Consider the following 18,401-nt stretch of genomic DNA (forward strand, 5'->3'; position numbering starts at 1 on the left):
GGATTTCACGCTCTCTCCATCTCATCGTCGTCATCATCATCATCATCATCATCATCATCAAGATCATCATCACCACACATCCAGATGTGCAGGCCGTCCATGGGTGTGAACTAGAAAGGCCTCTCTGGAGGCTACTCGATAACACACCACACTACAAACCACCACAGAAACCACCACATACGTTGGCGTTAGCATGGTCATTCCACCGTAAAACTGGGTCACAATCCATCCACCCCCAATAAATTGTGAAAAAATGTCAAGAGGAAGAAGAATAAACATCCGGTAGGAAATCTGATTTCTAAACCCAAGAATTCCTGAGAAAATGGGGAATTCAAATCGCTGTTCTAATATTGATAAGATAAGGATTTACGACTCGTCTTAAAGAACAAAATTCCTAAAATCTATCGTGTAAATTTAAATCCATTGCAGCGATATTTAATTTATAACACTTGGGTCTAAATTTTGAACGCAGAGACTTAATTTTTTATGGGCATAGAATGGATATTTGTTTCAAACTCTTATCACCGATTGGAGTCATCCGTGTAATGTAATACCAAGGATGTGGAAGCCGGAGCATGTCGTCATCAGGGATTGATTGGTTTTTTTGGACAGATATGTCTATCACCTAGAGAATTGTTTGTTTTCTTGGACAGAGATATTTACTACCTGAAGAACTGGATGGTTGCTTCAATAGAGAAAGAACTGGATGGTTGCCTGAACAGAGAAGTCTACTACCTAAAGAATTGGCTGTTTTCTTGTGTAGAGATGTCTACTACCTAAAGAATTGGTTGGTTGCTTGGGCAGAGATGTCTACTGTCCGAACAACTGAAATGGTTCTATATGTAATAAAATAAAACATTTGTTTTGACGTGACTGCTGATATTACGGTCCAGCTTTACGTACACTCAGAAACACGTGAACATGACTTTTCGTTTCACACATTCCACGCGTATTGGCCGGATTCGAACCACTGCCGCCTTAGTGAGAGGACACAGAAGATGTCATTCAGCTATCACGTGCGATCTACGACAAATTCAATAGCAAATTACAACGTACAACATCAACATCACGGTTCCTGAAACGTAATTAAAATGGCGGTTGCTGATCAAAATTGTTATGGAAACAGCAAAATCGGAATGTCTTTGCTTGAAACACTGCGAATAATACCTATCTTTTCGGCAGGCTGCGGATATTTCAGAATCGACATACAAATTGGAGCACATGTGCGAAGACGTCTGTTACATTTTAGCGAGAAAGTATTTATTTACGTTACGAGAATATAAGTCTCTGGTATGACCCCAAATAGAGTATGGTTCCAGTGTATGGGACCCTTACCAGTATTACTTGATTCAAGGACGGAAAAAGACACAAAGAACAGCAGCTCGATTTGTTCTGGATGATTTCCGACAATACAGTAGCGTTACATATATGTTGCAAAGTTTGAGCTGGGAAGACTTCGGAGAAAGGAGACGATCTGCTCGACTAAGCGGTATGTTCCGTGCTATCAGTGGAGTGATGGCGTGGAATGACATCAGTAGACGAATAAGTTTGAGTGGTGTCTTTAAAAGTAGGAAAGATCACAGTGTGAAGGTGAAGTTGGAATTCAAGAGAATAAACTGGGGAAAATATTCGTTTCTAGGAAGCGGAGTTAGGGATTGAAATAACTTACCAAGGGAAATGTTCAATAAATTTTCAATTTCTTTGCGGCTAGGAAAACAACAGGTAGGGAATCTGCCACCTGGGCGACTGTCCTAAATGCAGATCAATTGTGATTGATTGATTGATTGATTGATTGATTGATTGATTGATTGATTGATTGATTGATTGATTGATTGATTGATTGATTGATTGATTGATTGATTGATTGATTGATTGATTGATTGATTGATTGATTGATTGATTGATTGATTGAAAATAGGTAAATATAATTACTCTAATCAAGGTGTTATCCTGATGTTTCTAGCATTGAATTACTTACATTTTTTCATTACGAAGTGGCTGTACAATCAGACAAGTCATTGCCAAGTGATATACAAAGAACGACGAAAACCAGGTGCAAAGAAAGGAAAAGTAATGTAGATAGAATCTACGTCAGGAAATCCCACAACACAGTAATTTCATTTGAATGTTCATAGAACAAGAAATGTGAACCTGGAGAGAATTTATCTGTTGTTAACTTGGTACCTTTGTATGTAGTTAATTCGAGGATCTGCAAGATACGGTGTTGAAGCACCTGAAGGAGGAGCACGTAGTTTAGATTCAAGCCTAAAACTAACCTACTTAGTAAAACGACACATCTCTTCATTCACCCTATTTAAATCAACATTATTTTCCGATTTTACTCCTCCTTACGCATTAATGTTCATGTGCCCCCTTATTTTTGTCAACTTCCCCGCTAAAATGTGAATATTATGTGCATCTCCATGTGGCAGTATTCATCTTCGGGACATTAAACGACAATATCCCATATCACTTATCTTTAGAACTGAATTTCCTATCCTACAATACATGCACTGGCTATCCCTCTCAGCAGACCAGTAGCATATAACCATTCCTTTGTTCCGAATGGAGCTACAATATGGAATTCTCTCCCGTATTACACTACATACAACTAGCTTATAATCATTTAAATCGTCTCGCATAAGAACCTCCTCAGTGCGTGTCGCAAGGTTGAATGAATCTTGAAGTGTGAATATACGTATATTGTGCTTATTTTGTGTCATGTTGCTTCTAGGTTGTAACCATTCTTTATAATATAAGATCAAAGCCTGTTGTACACCACCAAATGTTTGTCAAAATCAAGATTTACAAGAATTTGTAATACTTCTAAAGTTTACTTGTCAAATCTCTTGCAATACTTGATAAGTGTTCAAAGTGAAATTTAACATGTTTTGCTAGGTCAAAGAATTGCCAAATCTTTGACAGAATTGACCAATTAACCATTAACGGTGCGTACTAGGACGCTAGGCCTCGACGGATTATAATTAACTTTATTGCCGTTTTTCTCAGTATATGCGAAATATAACGGGCGTGTGTTAACTCTTCTGCTTCTACAGTATTTTTCTCAATGACGTTCTAAATATCCACAAATTAATAAATTTATTTTCTTCTCTCTGTGCATTGCATTGAGCACCTTAATATTTTTTGAATACTGTATATGTAGTCCATGCCCCCATATATGAACTCAGGACAGTCATTTCCCTCTGAGAATCGATCCTGCGACTAGGAACAAATTAGGAATGGTATTACTGGATTTTAAGTCAGAGAAGTGAGAAAGAAGAGTAATAAAAGTAAGGAATTTAGGTAATAGAATTTAACAGAATTCTGCAACTGAATTCGTTATTATATTCTTGTATTAGAGGCTTACGGTTTCATTTTGTTCAGAAGCGCTGCCAGTCAACAAGGAAACCTATCTTGTGACTCAGTTTAGATAAAGTGCAAACAAACGGTACAAGATAAGACTGTGGAATCAGCCAGGACGTGTAGGAAGAAAACTGGTTTCTAGCCACTCGATTGGCTGAAGTTGTAATCGAGTAGAAATTTCCACATGATGGGATTCTACAACTATAGGTGAGACCGTAAAGGCTATATGAGCCATGTGCCACAGGCTACCGAGCAGAATCACCCACTCTGCCACTGAACTGTATGATTAACTCCATCAACGCTCCAATAACTTAATTGCCAACCTAGGTGGTTATGAATCCTTAGAGCTTTAATAACGGAGACCTAAGGACATTCCTTCCTTCAGGGGTGCAGATGATATCCTGGGCAATTCGATTTTTCAAACAACAGTTCCACAAACCTCTCTAAAGAACCAGCGAAACAAGGAAATGCCATTTGGTTCTTGTTTCAGTGACGGTGAAATCCTGACATTCACCTCCCCGTGGTAGAGAGGGGGGCAACGACTGCATATAAAAATAATATTTTATATGCAGGCGGCTAACGAATGAGGGGACCGATTATCTCCCGGTATAAGGAGATCCCCTATGCCAAGTGCCAACAGTCTCTTTGAGAGTGGATGAGCGGGTATGGGTAAGGGCACTCTATTGTCCTGGGGACAAGAAATTGTTCCCAGAGGCGAAGGAACCAGTTTGGTCAACGGCATTAGGATACAGAAGGCAATGGGAAACCACTGCATAAAAGATCCTGAGAGATATTGCAATAAATTCACATGGCATGGCTGCAACGTCAAGATCAGAGCTGGCCGTGTGGATCGTCTACCTCCGTTCGGAGATGATATCTTAGGAAGAAGTAGTAGTTCCACAAACTTACCTCAGCAATGCAGTCACCAAATAGAAAATATTAAGTAATAGCGCTCAAGGAGTATATAAGTCGACGTGTTAGAACCCTTCACTGGTCTGAGTCCGCCCAGTACCGTTGAGAATTGTGGCCTTTCTATTAGAAGATGTCAGAGCATTGACTACAGGGATCCCTTCAGTCTGAAAGGGGATTATGTAACCGTTAATAATAATAATAATAATAATAATAATAATATGTTCGCTGCCAAGCTGAGTGGATCAGACGGTTCAGGCATTATTCTTCTGAGTCACACTTGGCAGAACTCCTGTGGAACAACAATTCCGGCACCTCGGCGTCTCCGAAAACTGCCAGTGGAACGTAAAGGCAATAACATTATTAATATTTTCGAAGTAGAGAATTGAAGTTAGTCGCTCAATGACTAGATTTCCTCGTTGACTGCGCCATATCTAACAACCACACTACTGTCAACTGCCCCTGCGAAAACCGCTATGTGATAATATGTTTGGAGAAATACTGACCCGCAGCACATACGTTACGAAGAGTGAAAATTCCTTGACAATATTCGCACAATATCGAACATTAGACAGAACTTTACCGGCCAAAGTTCTAAGCTAAAATATTTCACATAACATTGCCTTTTAGGCGCAACGACAATATATTACTGTACATATTTGTACATAGTTTCATTGTACATTATATTAATTAGAGGAAAGCCAGTGAATAGAACTCTCCTTCACACGCTGTTAGAAGTTTCTCACTACTACGTTTGTAACCGCTCGGGAAACCAATAATCCTTCTGAGTTCCTGTCCTTGTACGACATAGAGTCATATTTTTACATCACTAGTCAGTTGTCAGTGGGTCTTATTCGGGTGCTGGAATCATTAGTTCGTACACTTCCCTTGTTGGTCAAAAGATAGAACACAACATTTACATCACAGTGAGGTGGGTTGCCTATCATACAGTATTGTATTTGATGTTCCGGTGAGTGCACTCGCAAGCCAAACATAGGTCTACAAGAATTCCCCATAACATAACCACAAGATGTCAGAAAATGTCTTCAATATTCTCCTCTTCTTCTGCCGTTTTATTACACCTCGGTCAAGATACGGATGCGATCTCGATCGCAAGTATCACCTTGGCCCTTTTATACGGTTGAATGCCCTTCGTGACGCCAACCCTATGTACAGGGAGGTGTTCGTTATTAGTATTTCTGTGGTGATTCGTAGTGTGTTGTGCATAAATGAAATCGAAATCGAATCCGGGACGCCTATGACCAAAGGCCAGAATGCTAATCATTTAGCAGGTGAACCTCGCCGAGTGGACGTACTGGTTTCGATGCCTGGAACAAATCGAATGTCACCGGGCAGCGCGTAATCATCGTTGCCATAGTTGGACTCTATCAGAATTCTCATTTAAGAAGTCTGCATGAGTGAAAATGTTTCCATTTAGTGGGTAAATCCCCGTTGCCGAGAAGCCATTGCCATGATGGCCCCTCAACATACGCACGCTCCATGAGTTCGCCAATTTGGTAGTGGCTGACAATCCTATTTTCGAAAGAATCAGACCAATTTCCGACCTCTTGTGCATAGTATGTTTTAAAGGGATGCACGAAAGTCACAGCCAATGGTTGCATCCGATCAGTCCATTGCGGAGGAAGACAGAATATCGACACACCATGTTCACGACCTAATTCGATTATGTCTACATTCCTGGTGTGGGAATGATGTCTATCCACTATTAATACCACTGGGTCCTCTTTTGTAGGTTTCACGGTCTGAACAATATGAATAAAGGTAAACATCAAATGCATCCCAAAAGGGAGTACAAATGGTGGTACTGGTGAAAAGTATATTTTTAATTTTTTATGGAAAATTATTATTTGGATTTTCCTCTTTAATTAGATGTATGTTTCATTGATTTTGGATGACTATAACTATTTATAAATGTAAAAATAATATATTACTGCACAAGCCTTTTCTCCAGATTTCGTGAGCACTTGTTGAATAAAGACAAAATATCTCGGAAACTATTTGCCCTAGAAGGCGGTGATTTATGTTGATGTATATTAAACATCCTGATGTATAAGTTACCTACATTGGTTGCTACGATATTAATTCATATTTGGTGTTTATGTGGCAAGAAACATGTTACCATCCACGTCTTGTAAGTGCCATTAACACTTTCAAGTGTATTTTCTGATAAACTACTTTTTTTACGAATATTTCCAATTTTCTCAGAAACTACGTAATATAGAGCTTTGAAAGTCTTCTCTCTCATTAACAACATTATTATTTATTTTATAATAAAACTTTTTAAATATAAATACATTTAAAATGTATGAACTTGACTTAAAAATCCATATCTTGACTTTTAATAAAGCTAGAACCAAGAAATTAGATCAATACATGTATTAGATATGTATCTAGGTCCTAGCAAAATTTAGCTTGGACAGTTAAAATGAAACCGAATGTAAATTTGTTAATTTAACATTATCAGGATAGGTCTTTCATACTCCCCTTAAAGAGTAATGTCCGGATTTGAGAGCCAGATTTGTGCACTTGTGCTTCCCCGAAGATTGTAATGACAGTAATCGGGCGTTCGCTCATCAACGATACAGTGTGATAGTACATATATCACACCCTCGCACTATATGTAGAAGTGAGAGATGCTATTGTCAGTATTATTATTATTATTATTATTATTATTATTATTATTATTATTATTATTATTATTATTTCATTTGTATATTTTGTCATTAATATTTGTAAGCTGGGAGGTATCCATATGCATGTATGAGTAATTTGTTTTGTAACACGCCCTGGGAAAACATTGCTATATTGGACTCTGGTAATTAGCATGACTCATGCGGCCATCTCAGTGTTTGATGAGATGTATTTGTTGTTGTCGTCGGGAAGTTCTATGAGTCATGTATATATCCCAGTCTGATGAGATGAGCTTGTTGTTGTACTAGGAAAGTTGTATGACTCATGCGAAACACCCCAGCGTTTGTTTATGTCATGGGACCAAGAAGTAGTTCAGGGCATGGTCTTGACAAGACGATCTACCATGATTGGCTGACAAGGATCAATCTCGGCGAATTATGTGAGAGATGAGGTCTTTATATACTTCGAAATCACAGCGGAAAGAAACCACAACTGACACACTGTACGAGATGGAAGTAATGCGGACACACGGTACGGGAATTAATTAGTGCTCATACACGGTACTGGAGTGAGACTGCTGCACTATACTGGACTGGACTTCAAACGTTCGTGGAACGTAGTCTTGTTATGTTCGTGGAAAGTGGATGATGGACAAATTGTGGAGTGCTTACGCATTAGGTATTGTTGCACTTGTAGCGGCCTGGTATTATATGTTTGGTGAAAGCTACCTCAGACTTTCCATAATTTATGTTCAGGATCGACAAACGTATGTTGCTCAAATGTATATATCTTTACAACAAGTGTTAAAATCAGTGAACACAGTATTCTGAGGTGCAGTATCTGTGTGATATTATAAGTGCCGATTATGAGAATCGGCAAATCGTGTTGATACAGAGACAGTGAAGGGTATTTATCTACATATATGTGCATTATTCAACGGACTATCTGCAAATGGTGGCATAGTTCTCGCTTTCGTTTTCCCACCGTTTTCTTTATTGTTGTTGTAAATATGGAGTCTTCCAGCAATCTTTTGTTTGTGTATTATAAGTGTATTTTGGTGTGTTGAGGTGCTCATGTGCGGATTTGATTGAGAATATAGTTAGATATTTTAGAATCAGTGGAGTTATTGATGAACCTGGGTGCAGTTCCTACCTATTTCGTCGTTTTCAGAAGGTTAGGTAAAGCCTGAAGCAGATGTACCAGTACGCAGCATTATGTACACGCCCTGGGATATAAAGAATTATCATGCTCTAGCTGAATTCAAGGGATCCATTCTCGTGAACTCTGGCGCCCATACTACGGTCATTTCGATTAATTATGTTTGTTAATTTTATTACATTTTTGAGTAATGTTATTTATTTATATATTTTTATTCATGATTTTATTTATTGGTAGTTATCAAAAAAGTTACAACAGAACGGCCTAATTTTTCTATAAAGGCGTACGTTTATAAATAAATGATAATATCATCGTAACATAGGCCTACCTTTGAAATGTAAAGTTAATTTTTCACACAATAAATATGAATAAATTCATTACTAAAGGAAAGAAAGTTCAAAGCGAACTCAGTTTTAGGAGATCGTATAGTTTAGCTGATGATCCTGTAATGCTAGCTAGCACTATCCCTAGAAGAAAGTGGGCAATAGATTGAGGAACTTTATCATCAGACAGGCAAAATAGGTCTCAAAGTCTCAACTGAAAAAGCAAAATATATGGGCAATATTATGGACAGTCCATTTAAAATAAAAACAACTCAGGACGATGTTCAAACGATTGAATCTTTTAAATATTCAGGAGAGTGGCTGGATATGAAGAACAATGAAAATCCGTGAAAAACAATGGAAATGAAGGAAGCGTACGTGAAGACTCTTGAGATATACAACAAGGTAGCGTTATCATGGGGAGCTAAGATGCGACATACCGGACAGTTTTATATGCATCAGAAACACTGAGATTAACAAATAAAACGTAAAAACGAGAACTGAGGAAACTAGAACTAATAATAGGGAGTATGATCTCAGAACCTATTAAAAAAAGGCAGGAACATGGAAATTCAGAAAAAGTGAAGAAATGCATATTATTATTATTATTATTATTATTGAATATCCAAAGCAGTTTGGAACCCTATTTTATAGTATACTACGATTATACACTGACTGACAGAGCAAATGCAACACCAAGAAGGAGTGGTTCGCAAGGGATGAAAGTTGGGGAAAAAACAGAGACGGCACGGACGAATAATTGATGTTTATTTCAAACCGATATGCAGGTTACACAATGCGCACGGCATCGACTCAGTAGGATGTAGGACCACCGCGAGCGGCGATGCACGCAGAAACACGTCGAGGTACAGAGTCAATAAGAGTGCGGATGGTGTCCTGAGGGAAGGTTCTCCATTCTCTGTCAGCCATTTGCCACAGTTGGTCGTCCGTACGAGGCTGGGGCAGAGTTTGCAAACGGCGTCCAATGAGATCCCACACGTGTTCGATTGGTGAGAGATCCGGAGAGTACACTGGCCACGGAAGCATCTGTACACCTCGTAGAGCCTGTTGGGAGATGCGAGCAGTGTGTGGGCGGGCATTATCCTGCTGAAACAGAGCACTGGGCAGCCCCTGAAGGTACGGGAGTGCCACCGGCCGCAGCACATGCTGCACGTAGCGGTGGGCATTTAACGTGCCTTGAATACGCACTAGAGGTGACGTGGAATCATACGCAATAGCGCCCCAAACCATGATGCCGCGTTGTCTAGCGGTAGGGCGCTCCACAGTTACTGCCGGATTTGACCTTTCTCCACGCCGACGCCACACTCGTCTGAGGTGACTATCACTGACAGAACAGAAGCGTGACTCATCGGAGAACACGACGTTCCGCCATTCCCTCATCCAAGTCGCTCTAGCCCGGCACCATGCCAGGCGTGCACGTCTATGCTGTGGAGTCAATGGTAGTCTTCTGAGCGGACGCCGGGAGTGCAGGCCTCCTTCAACCAATCGACGGGAAATTGTTCTGGTCGATATTGGAACAGCCAGGTTGTCTTGCACATGCTGAAGAATGGCGGTTGACGTGGCGTGCGGGGCTGCCACCGCTTGGCGGCGGATGCGCCGATCCTCGCGTGCTGACGTCACTCGGGCTTCGCCTGGACCCCTCGCACGTGCCACATGTCCCTGCGCCAGCCATCTTCGCCACAGGCGCTGCACCGTGGACACATCCCTATGGGTATCGGCTGCGATTTGACGAAGCGACCAACCTGCCCTTCTCAGCCCGATCACCATACTCCTCGTAAAGTCGTCTGTCTGCTGGAAATGCCTCCGTTGACGGCGGCCTGGCATTCTTAGCTATACACGTGTCCTGTGGCACACGACAACACGTTCTACAATGACTGTCGGCTGAGAAATCACGGTACGAAGTGGGCCATTCGCCAACGCCGTGTCCCATTTATCGTTCGCTACGTGCGCAGCACAGCGGCGCATTTCACATCATGAGCATACCTCAGTGACGTCAGTCTACCCTGCAATTGGCATAAAGTTCTGACCACTCCTTCTTGTTGTTGCATTTGCTCTGTTAGTCAGTGTATAAAAATGCATATTCATTTTTACAATGAAAATGAATTCATGTATCTCATCGGCGGAAAATGAAATGGATGAAATAATCAAATATTTGTAACAGCACGGCTTCTTAAACAAATGATACAGGGGTTTTGATAATGCAATGTTGCAATAATTCAAATGAGAGTTTAACTCATGCCTTCCCATTCCTTCAAATGCAGCACATTCAAACAGTAGGTGGTCCACTGTTTGTGAGGATCCACAGACACACACGTAGCCATCAGGACGATTGATTCTGAATCGATGAAAATAATTACCAAATTTGCCATGACCAGTCAAGAATTGAGTTTTTCAAAGCTTGGCACCAACACGTTATTCTGCAGGCGATTGAAAACGCCAGGGAATAATATTTCCCTGGTGACTTGATGGATTACGTCCTTCTTTATGATGTTTTTGCGTAGCTAGGTGACATTTTGTCATAAGTAATTTCCAAATTAGATGTAGCCGCTGATTTTGCCAGAAGACCAGCTTTCTCGTTTCCGGATATTCCACAATGACCGTGGATCCAGTCAAAACAGATGTGCGAACTTTGTTGAGCTGTGGCTCTAATAGCTACAGCATAACAAAGTGGGCTAAGTAACGGGCGTTATCCGGAAAAGGAGGAGATGTTCCTGTAAGACACATCTTTAAACAAAAAATCCAGGGGAGGGTACCTGAAAGTGAGGTCAAACCAGTGAAACGACTTCCCTGGTCAGAGGACAGAAGAAATGCCCACATTAACTAAATGAAGGACATGTGGGCAAGGATACCAAACAAGGTTGGAAACCTAAATAATACAATACAATGGATTTATTTGTCTGGCAAGATTAAGGCCATTAGGCCCTCTCTTCCTTCTAACCAGAAAATACAGTTTTTACATGTGCAAGATTGAAATAAATACACTTACACTTGAAACATCTTGCAACTACTAAAAAATACAATATTATGATAAAAATAAAAAATAAAAAATAGGAGAATGATGAAGATGATGATGGTGATAAGGATGAAGATGATTATTTACACAATTATGACATGATTAGCTAATTTCTATTATCCTTGGTAATAACAGTGGGATTATATATAGTCTATAGTTTGAGGAAGGCTAAATCTACAATATTTCCATAGCATTATCTAGTAGGTAGCGGTGACAAAGTTGCCTAAAACTAGCAGGCGTGGCTCCTCTGACAGAGACGGGTACTGCATTCCATTGTCGTGCCGAAGAAATAACAAATGAGTTTGTGTATCGTGTGGTGCGGTGAGGTGAGTTTTTGACCGTGTTTCAAAAGTGTGATTGGATGAGAGGTGGTGAAATTGACTGTACAAGTAGGAAGGTGAGCATGAGGAGAGTATTCGACGAAGAAGGCATACAGCATGAAGATTACGGCGCTGTTTGAGTTTTAGCCAACCGAGTTCATCGTAGGCAGGTGTAACATGGTCAAAGTAACGTAGGTCACATATATAGCGAACACAGGCGTTTTGCGTGCGTTGTAGTTTGTTGTTAAGAGTAGCAGTCAGGTCGTTGTATACGGCGTCACAGTAGTCGAAATGAGATAATACCAGAGTGCAAATGAGGCGTTCTTTGAATACTCGAGAAAATATGTTGCGGAATCTTCTAAGTGAGTTAAGTGTCGCAAATACTTTCCTGGAGATGCTGGTAACCTGCTGCTTCCAGGAAAGATGTTCGTCGATCATAACGCCGAGATCTTTGACAGATTCACTCAAAATCAATGGGTGAATTTTGTTCGTAGAGTTTTGGTAAAGTGAATTTGCTTATAGTTTTTTGAACAAAGCCGAGGATGTGAAATTATTATAGCTTGAGTTTTTACGTTATTTAATCTAAGTCCATGCATGTCAGTCCAGTTACAGGTTTCTTGTAAGTCTCTATTGAAATTTTTAATTCCAATGAGACAGTAACGATCTTAACAGAGTTAACTAATGAATTGATTATAATATCAAGAAAGTGCCTCACTCCCCGTTCCCCTAGCACACCTCTTCAGTGGCACAGTAAGGGATGGCAAGGCCATTGGGGATCGGATCAACTTTCGGACTGTAGACCGAAGACTCAACATTGCATACCTAGATAAATGAGTTGAATTATACATCAACGATTGTTTCAGGATATAAAGTAAAGTGATAGATAAGTTTTATCTCGGGGTATGCGAACGAAAACCATCGTATGACTCGTTCTGAAGAATATCACGTTTTCCGCCCGTGTCCACACCAAACAGAATGGAATGAACGTGACCAGAGCGAAGGCAGGCAGCACACCTTGACCCGACCGTCACTGATCCTGGATAAGTCAGACTCTCGCTTGCAGACAAGGACGAAACTATTTATCTCCCTCAGTGCAGGCCCGTCAAGTGACTGACCGATTGCTCTTTCCAAATTCTGTCTGCATGAGACAGAGCCTACATTTTATTTTATTTTTATTGACTTGTCTTTAGCAAGTGGCTAAGTTAGGACTCATGGTCCTCTCCTACATTTAAACGCATCACTCTACAGTAAAAATTATGAAAAATATGAAATACAAATAAAAAACCAGACAACAGGCATGACACAATTGCTCTTCCAACGAAAATCAGAAGACCGTGCAAGATCTCTGCGACATCACAAAGGCAGAAACAAAATCGATAAAACCATGAAGATAAGAAATTACAAGCAATAGAAGATGACTTCAAGAAACACATTTCTTGAAACTACTACAGAAAATTTAAACAGAAATTAACCAAGTGCTCCCACCCCCATCTTTCAGTTAAAAAAACAAACACGGCGAACTTGCTCATAGCAACACTGAAAACTGTGAAATTCTTGCGAAATACTTTTCTAAATTTCTCAATTGTGGAAAATCCAAGACAAATTTGAGTTCCACCACAAAAAAACATAGCCAGACTCCAAACCACCGAATGAATGCCCACAGATTGGAAGACGACGATCATACATCCACTGCACAAGAAAAGAAACAAGATGGACCCTAACAACTACCATGGAAATTTGTCGGTCTCCTTCTGAACCGTGCAGAACCTCAACTGGATCCAGAAATTGGAAAATACCAATGTGAATTCAGAAAAGGCCGATCGTGCGTATCACAAATTATTAACCTGAAAAAATCGATGAAATATTCCCGCAGTATGTCAAACAAAAGTTATGTGAACACATTTGCCGACTTCAACAAAACATATGACAGGATGGAACGAGAATCCATTTTAGAAATACTAACAGAATTTGGAGTGGATGAAAATACAACAAATATCATTAAAACACTCACAGGGAGCAAATATAGGTAAAATTTATTAGAGAACTGAGTATAGAATTTCCAATAGACACAGGACTACGACAAGGGAATGGATTATCCCCATCACTCTTTAATTGTGCGCTTGAAAGTGTTGTAAGAGGATGGCGAAAATCAGCTGCAACAATACATCGAATCGGACCAAAACATAAAGGACGGTTTAGCATTTGTGGACGACATGGCACTAATTGCCCAAGACATCCCCGATGCACAAAACCAACATGAACTCCTGCAAGAACAAGCAGCGAAAATTTATTACAGTCATTAAAACTGCCCCAGCAGAACTCCAAATTAGCTCCAACTACATCTCTCGAGTGTAAGAATTTAAATATTTAGGTGAATGGATTACTGAAAATTGTAATGGAAAGAAATCTATAGAATCGTGACTCCAGAAAATGGAGGCTGCATTTGGTTAACAAAAAACTACAGCAAAAAGGTGTCCTGGAACTGAAAAATCCGACACTACACTACAGTAATCAAACACTCAATCTCCAACACAAAAAAGGATAATTAAAAGCGAAAAAACGAAAAAAAATGAGAACAATCCTGGGACCAAAAATCAAAGATGGAGTACATTTTCCAAAACCAAATGCGGAAATAATGCGCATGGGAAGAATACAACTCATGGGTTTTAGAAGGAATGGACTCAACCAGACTGACTCATAGAACTTTACACATTCTTAAAAACTAAAACAATTAGATCAAATTAGTACAAACAGACAAAGAAATACCTGAACGGATTAGGATCACCAAATCTACTGGACCGAGATAAAATCAGAAAAATCACACTCACATGGATTTTTAAGGATGATGAGGGAAAGACTAACCAAAATGTATGGTCCCTGCAACGAAAACGCACCCATTCACTATGTGTGAACGAATACTGGGCTGAAAGGAAAAGGCAACAAATGTTGATTCCACGTGGTCCTAAGTGACAAAATATGTGCAACATAAGAAGCTCTTTTGAACCAATATATACATAATTATCATTAATCAAACAACTGATATACTGAAATTAATGAAAATTCATTATATAATTTACACACACTATCATTCACTCATCAGGATTCACACCGTTGGTTTTTGAATCTAAGAAGAACTTAAAATCACAGGAATAGAACCAGCTTTTGGGTAATTAGGCCGTGTGCATTTGCAGAGTTTCGCCCAGACGTGCCATTTGGGCTCATCAGCTGGATTGGCACGCCCCTCCAAGACTGCGATTAGCAGTGGCAGACCAACTGAGTGGTCCCGCCGTGTTAGCAAATGGGGATTGCTAACCTGCTAAAGGAGAAGTGAATTCTCCGTTTCCAAAAATATTACTCCCCATGGATTTACAATTTCAAAAAAGGCTTTCACAGCCGCAGATCTTAAAATCACAGGAATAGAACCAGATTTTGGGTGGTTAGGCCGTGTGCATTTGCAGAGTTTCGCCCAGACGTGCCATTTGGGATCATCAGCTGGATTGGCACGCCCCTCCAGGACTCTGCTTAGTAGTGGCAGACCAACTGCGTGGTCCCGCCGTGTTAGCCTTTTTTGAAATTCTAAGAAGAACTTTCTGTATGAAGACTTGAGTGAATCCGAAGAGTTAATACTGCGGGTGTTATTTGGAAAAGAGTTCCGTAATCTAGTTCCTGTCGCAATAAATGAGCGAATATAGGCAGCTGACCTGTTAAAGGGAATGGCAAGGGAACAGAGCGTGTTTTAGGCTGGTGAAAATAGAAAGGTAAGTACATTCTGAGGGCAGGTTCTGGGAAGATCTATCAGCTGTCGTCTGAACACCAACAGGGCTAAGTGAAGATTTCGGAGCTTTAAATTTCAGGAGGGAAAGTTGCTTGTAAAAAGGTGTGATATGCGTGTCATAACGTAAGAAGAGTAAATAATATGATGCAGGAGTTCATTGTTAGATGTATAGTGCGATTACTATCTAATGGTAGAAACCTGTGTGAAGCTACGAGCTTGCAAAGGAAAGGGGGAGGGGGGGGGGGAGGAAGGCAGTGGAAGGGGTAAATACTGCTGTGCTACTGGGAGCGAATTAAAGTCTAGTGAGGCTGACAGCAGCAGAAGCACGGACAAAGAGCCGCTGTGAACACTTCCATAGCAAGCAGTGAACTGAATGCGCCTCCTCTCTCACCACACTGCAGCACATGAACTCGCTCGCATACCACACTCATATCCTGTCCGAATCCTCACCCCAATTCATCACTTCCAAGCACTCACAGCGCCCGCGATTCGGCCGGTCCGGTACGAACCGTCTTCAGCATCGGACACCCGGTTACGCATCATCTCTTAAGCCAAGGGGCTATCAGAACTGCTCCACTCTCACGTGGTACTCTCATCTTCAAAATATGTGTTCATGTATTGATTGAAGTAATACTGTATTTATATACATGTTTTTATCACCCAGTATTATATTGTATTTTCTATCTTTCTCTTTGTATGTCAGCTAGTAAACATGGAGCTCAATGTTCATTCCATGCCTAACAACATTTACACCCAGGTTTATATATGCCAAAAAACCTTGTTGAACAATGTATGTATATGTATCAAAAATATAAAGTCGTGCTGTTATGCACCCTATGGAATCACAGTCCAATTAATAAAACAATAAAAAATAAAATAAAAACCCAGAAAAAGAACACATCTCCCTTTTCCATCTCCGTCACATTTTGCACCCACTTACCCACCTTCCTCTTTCCACACAACCCCCACACACCCGCAACTCTCGGCCAGAGCGAGGGCGCAATCCTCTTGGTAGCCCGCCTCACCCTCTCAGGGTAGGGAATGAAAACGAAAAAACACTCATATAGTGCGCAGCTGAGGATTTATGCCATCAGACAGTAATCGCGCTCTATCTTCCTAATGCGTTTCTATAGTATCAATGGTTACATCACAGTAATAGAATATTGGAACAATTATTTCATAGAAACCTGATTTCCATATGTAATTGTAATATGGTCCTTTTATTCATTTTATAACTTCCCTAATTATAGAGTTGCCACTAGGACACAACACAAAACCTACCATTACTGTTGAACAGGTTATAAAAAAGTACTACTCTGTAATACATCATATGAGCATGGAATATCTTTCATATACAGTACAAAAAGGAATTAGTAAGCAAAAAGTCTGCCTGCTGTCATTTCTTGATGGATACAGTACTTTTGCATCCATCTCTTGGCACAGGCCAGAGTAAAGTGTAGCTTCCACCGAAGTCCCAGTCAACATCCATGGCTGTGACAATATGGAAGTTGCTGGGGTATGGGTGGTGCTGAGTAATGACATTCAGAGCATGACTAGTGTATCTGCGTGTTATGAAAGTTGCTGCTCATAGGGTCAGTCGTGCTGCAATAGTACTTCCTGACCCCATGAGGAAAGCAATGGCAAACTACCTCACTCCTCATCTTGCCTAGTACGACTCGTTTTGGTGCTGCCATTGGTTTTTGGGGTTTCCTTATAACCTCATAACCTTTGGTGGTGCTGTTTGAGGATCCAACCAGCCTCTGGGCTGATGACCTAACAGGCAGAAAGAAGCAAAAGGTACGCTCACGATGCTATTGACTGAATAAATAGTTTCTTAAAATTAATATTGAACCGCGGATAGCAGCTATCGCTGTGTTTGTCAAGAGCTGTTTTTGTACACCTAATGAAGTCTAAAACTGGGATAAAAAAATTTCCCGGGCTCCACTATTAAGCGTGTTACTGATATGTATATATTTTTGCAAGTTGTTTTATGTCGCACCGACACAGATAGGTCTTACGTCGTCGATGGGACAGGAAAGGGCTAGGAATGGGAAGGAAGCGGCCGTGGTCTTAAGTAGGGTACAGGCCCAGCATTTGCCTGGTGTGAAAATTGGAAAACCATCTTCCGAGGAGCTGCTGACAGTGGGGTTCGAACCCACTATCTCCGAAATGCAAGCTCTCGGGGGCCATAAGGCCAACTCACTCCATTATTTTCAATTTCCTTCTAGTATCTTGTTCATTATGGCTTTGGTAATTAGGTACCTATCTTTGTACAAAACTTTCTCCTGACAACTCGGAAAAGGCATTTCGCCTTCTTCAGTTCATACATAATTTTCATACAGCAGTACAGCTTCAAACTTCTGTCTTCTAGACGTTGCCATTTTCAAATGTTAACAGCTGTTAAAACGTTTAACACCATTTAACAAAAGTATTAACGATTTGTTAGTGCTAACAATTCTTGATGAGACGGTTGTTTTGTTAAATTGTGTGTTAAGTCTCATTAACAGCAGCGTTAAGACTTAACATTCGTTGAAGAAACCGAGCCTAACTGTGGCTGAATGGTTAGATCTACGCCGGGCCACCTTTGACGCCACGAGGTAACCTGGTACTAATTCTTGGGGTAGACTGAGTGAACCCCCGGAACATCTGCATCTCCAGAGATGGAAGTCTCGCATATTTAATGTTTCGACTTCCTGACTTGGAATCGAGCAGACGTCTTTCCTGGTGGATCGCACACGTCTATACCACCTTGACTAGGGAGCCCGTTTTAAAGGGAAGTCCCGTATGCTGCATATCAAACAAAATACTATTTAACCAGGGGACCCGTGCGAGAAATCTCGCATGTTCATAAAGTATGTGGTGCTGTA

This window comes from Anabrus simplex, chromosome 11 (genome assembly GCF_040414725.1).
Source record: "Anabrus simplex isolate iqAnaSimp1 chromosome 11, ASM4041472v1, whole genome shotgun sequence".
In the NCBI taxonomy this organism is placed as follows: Eukaryota; Metazoa; Arthropoda; class Insecta; order Orthoptera; family Tettigoniidae; genus Anabrus; species Anabrus simplex.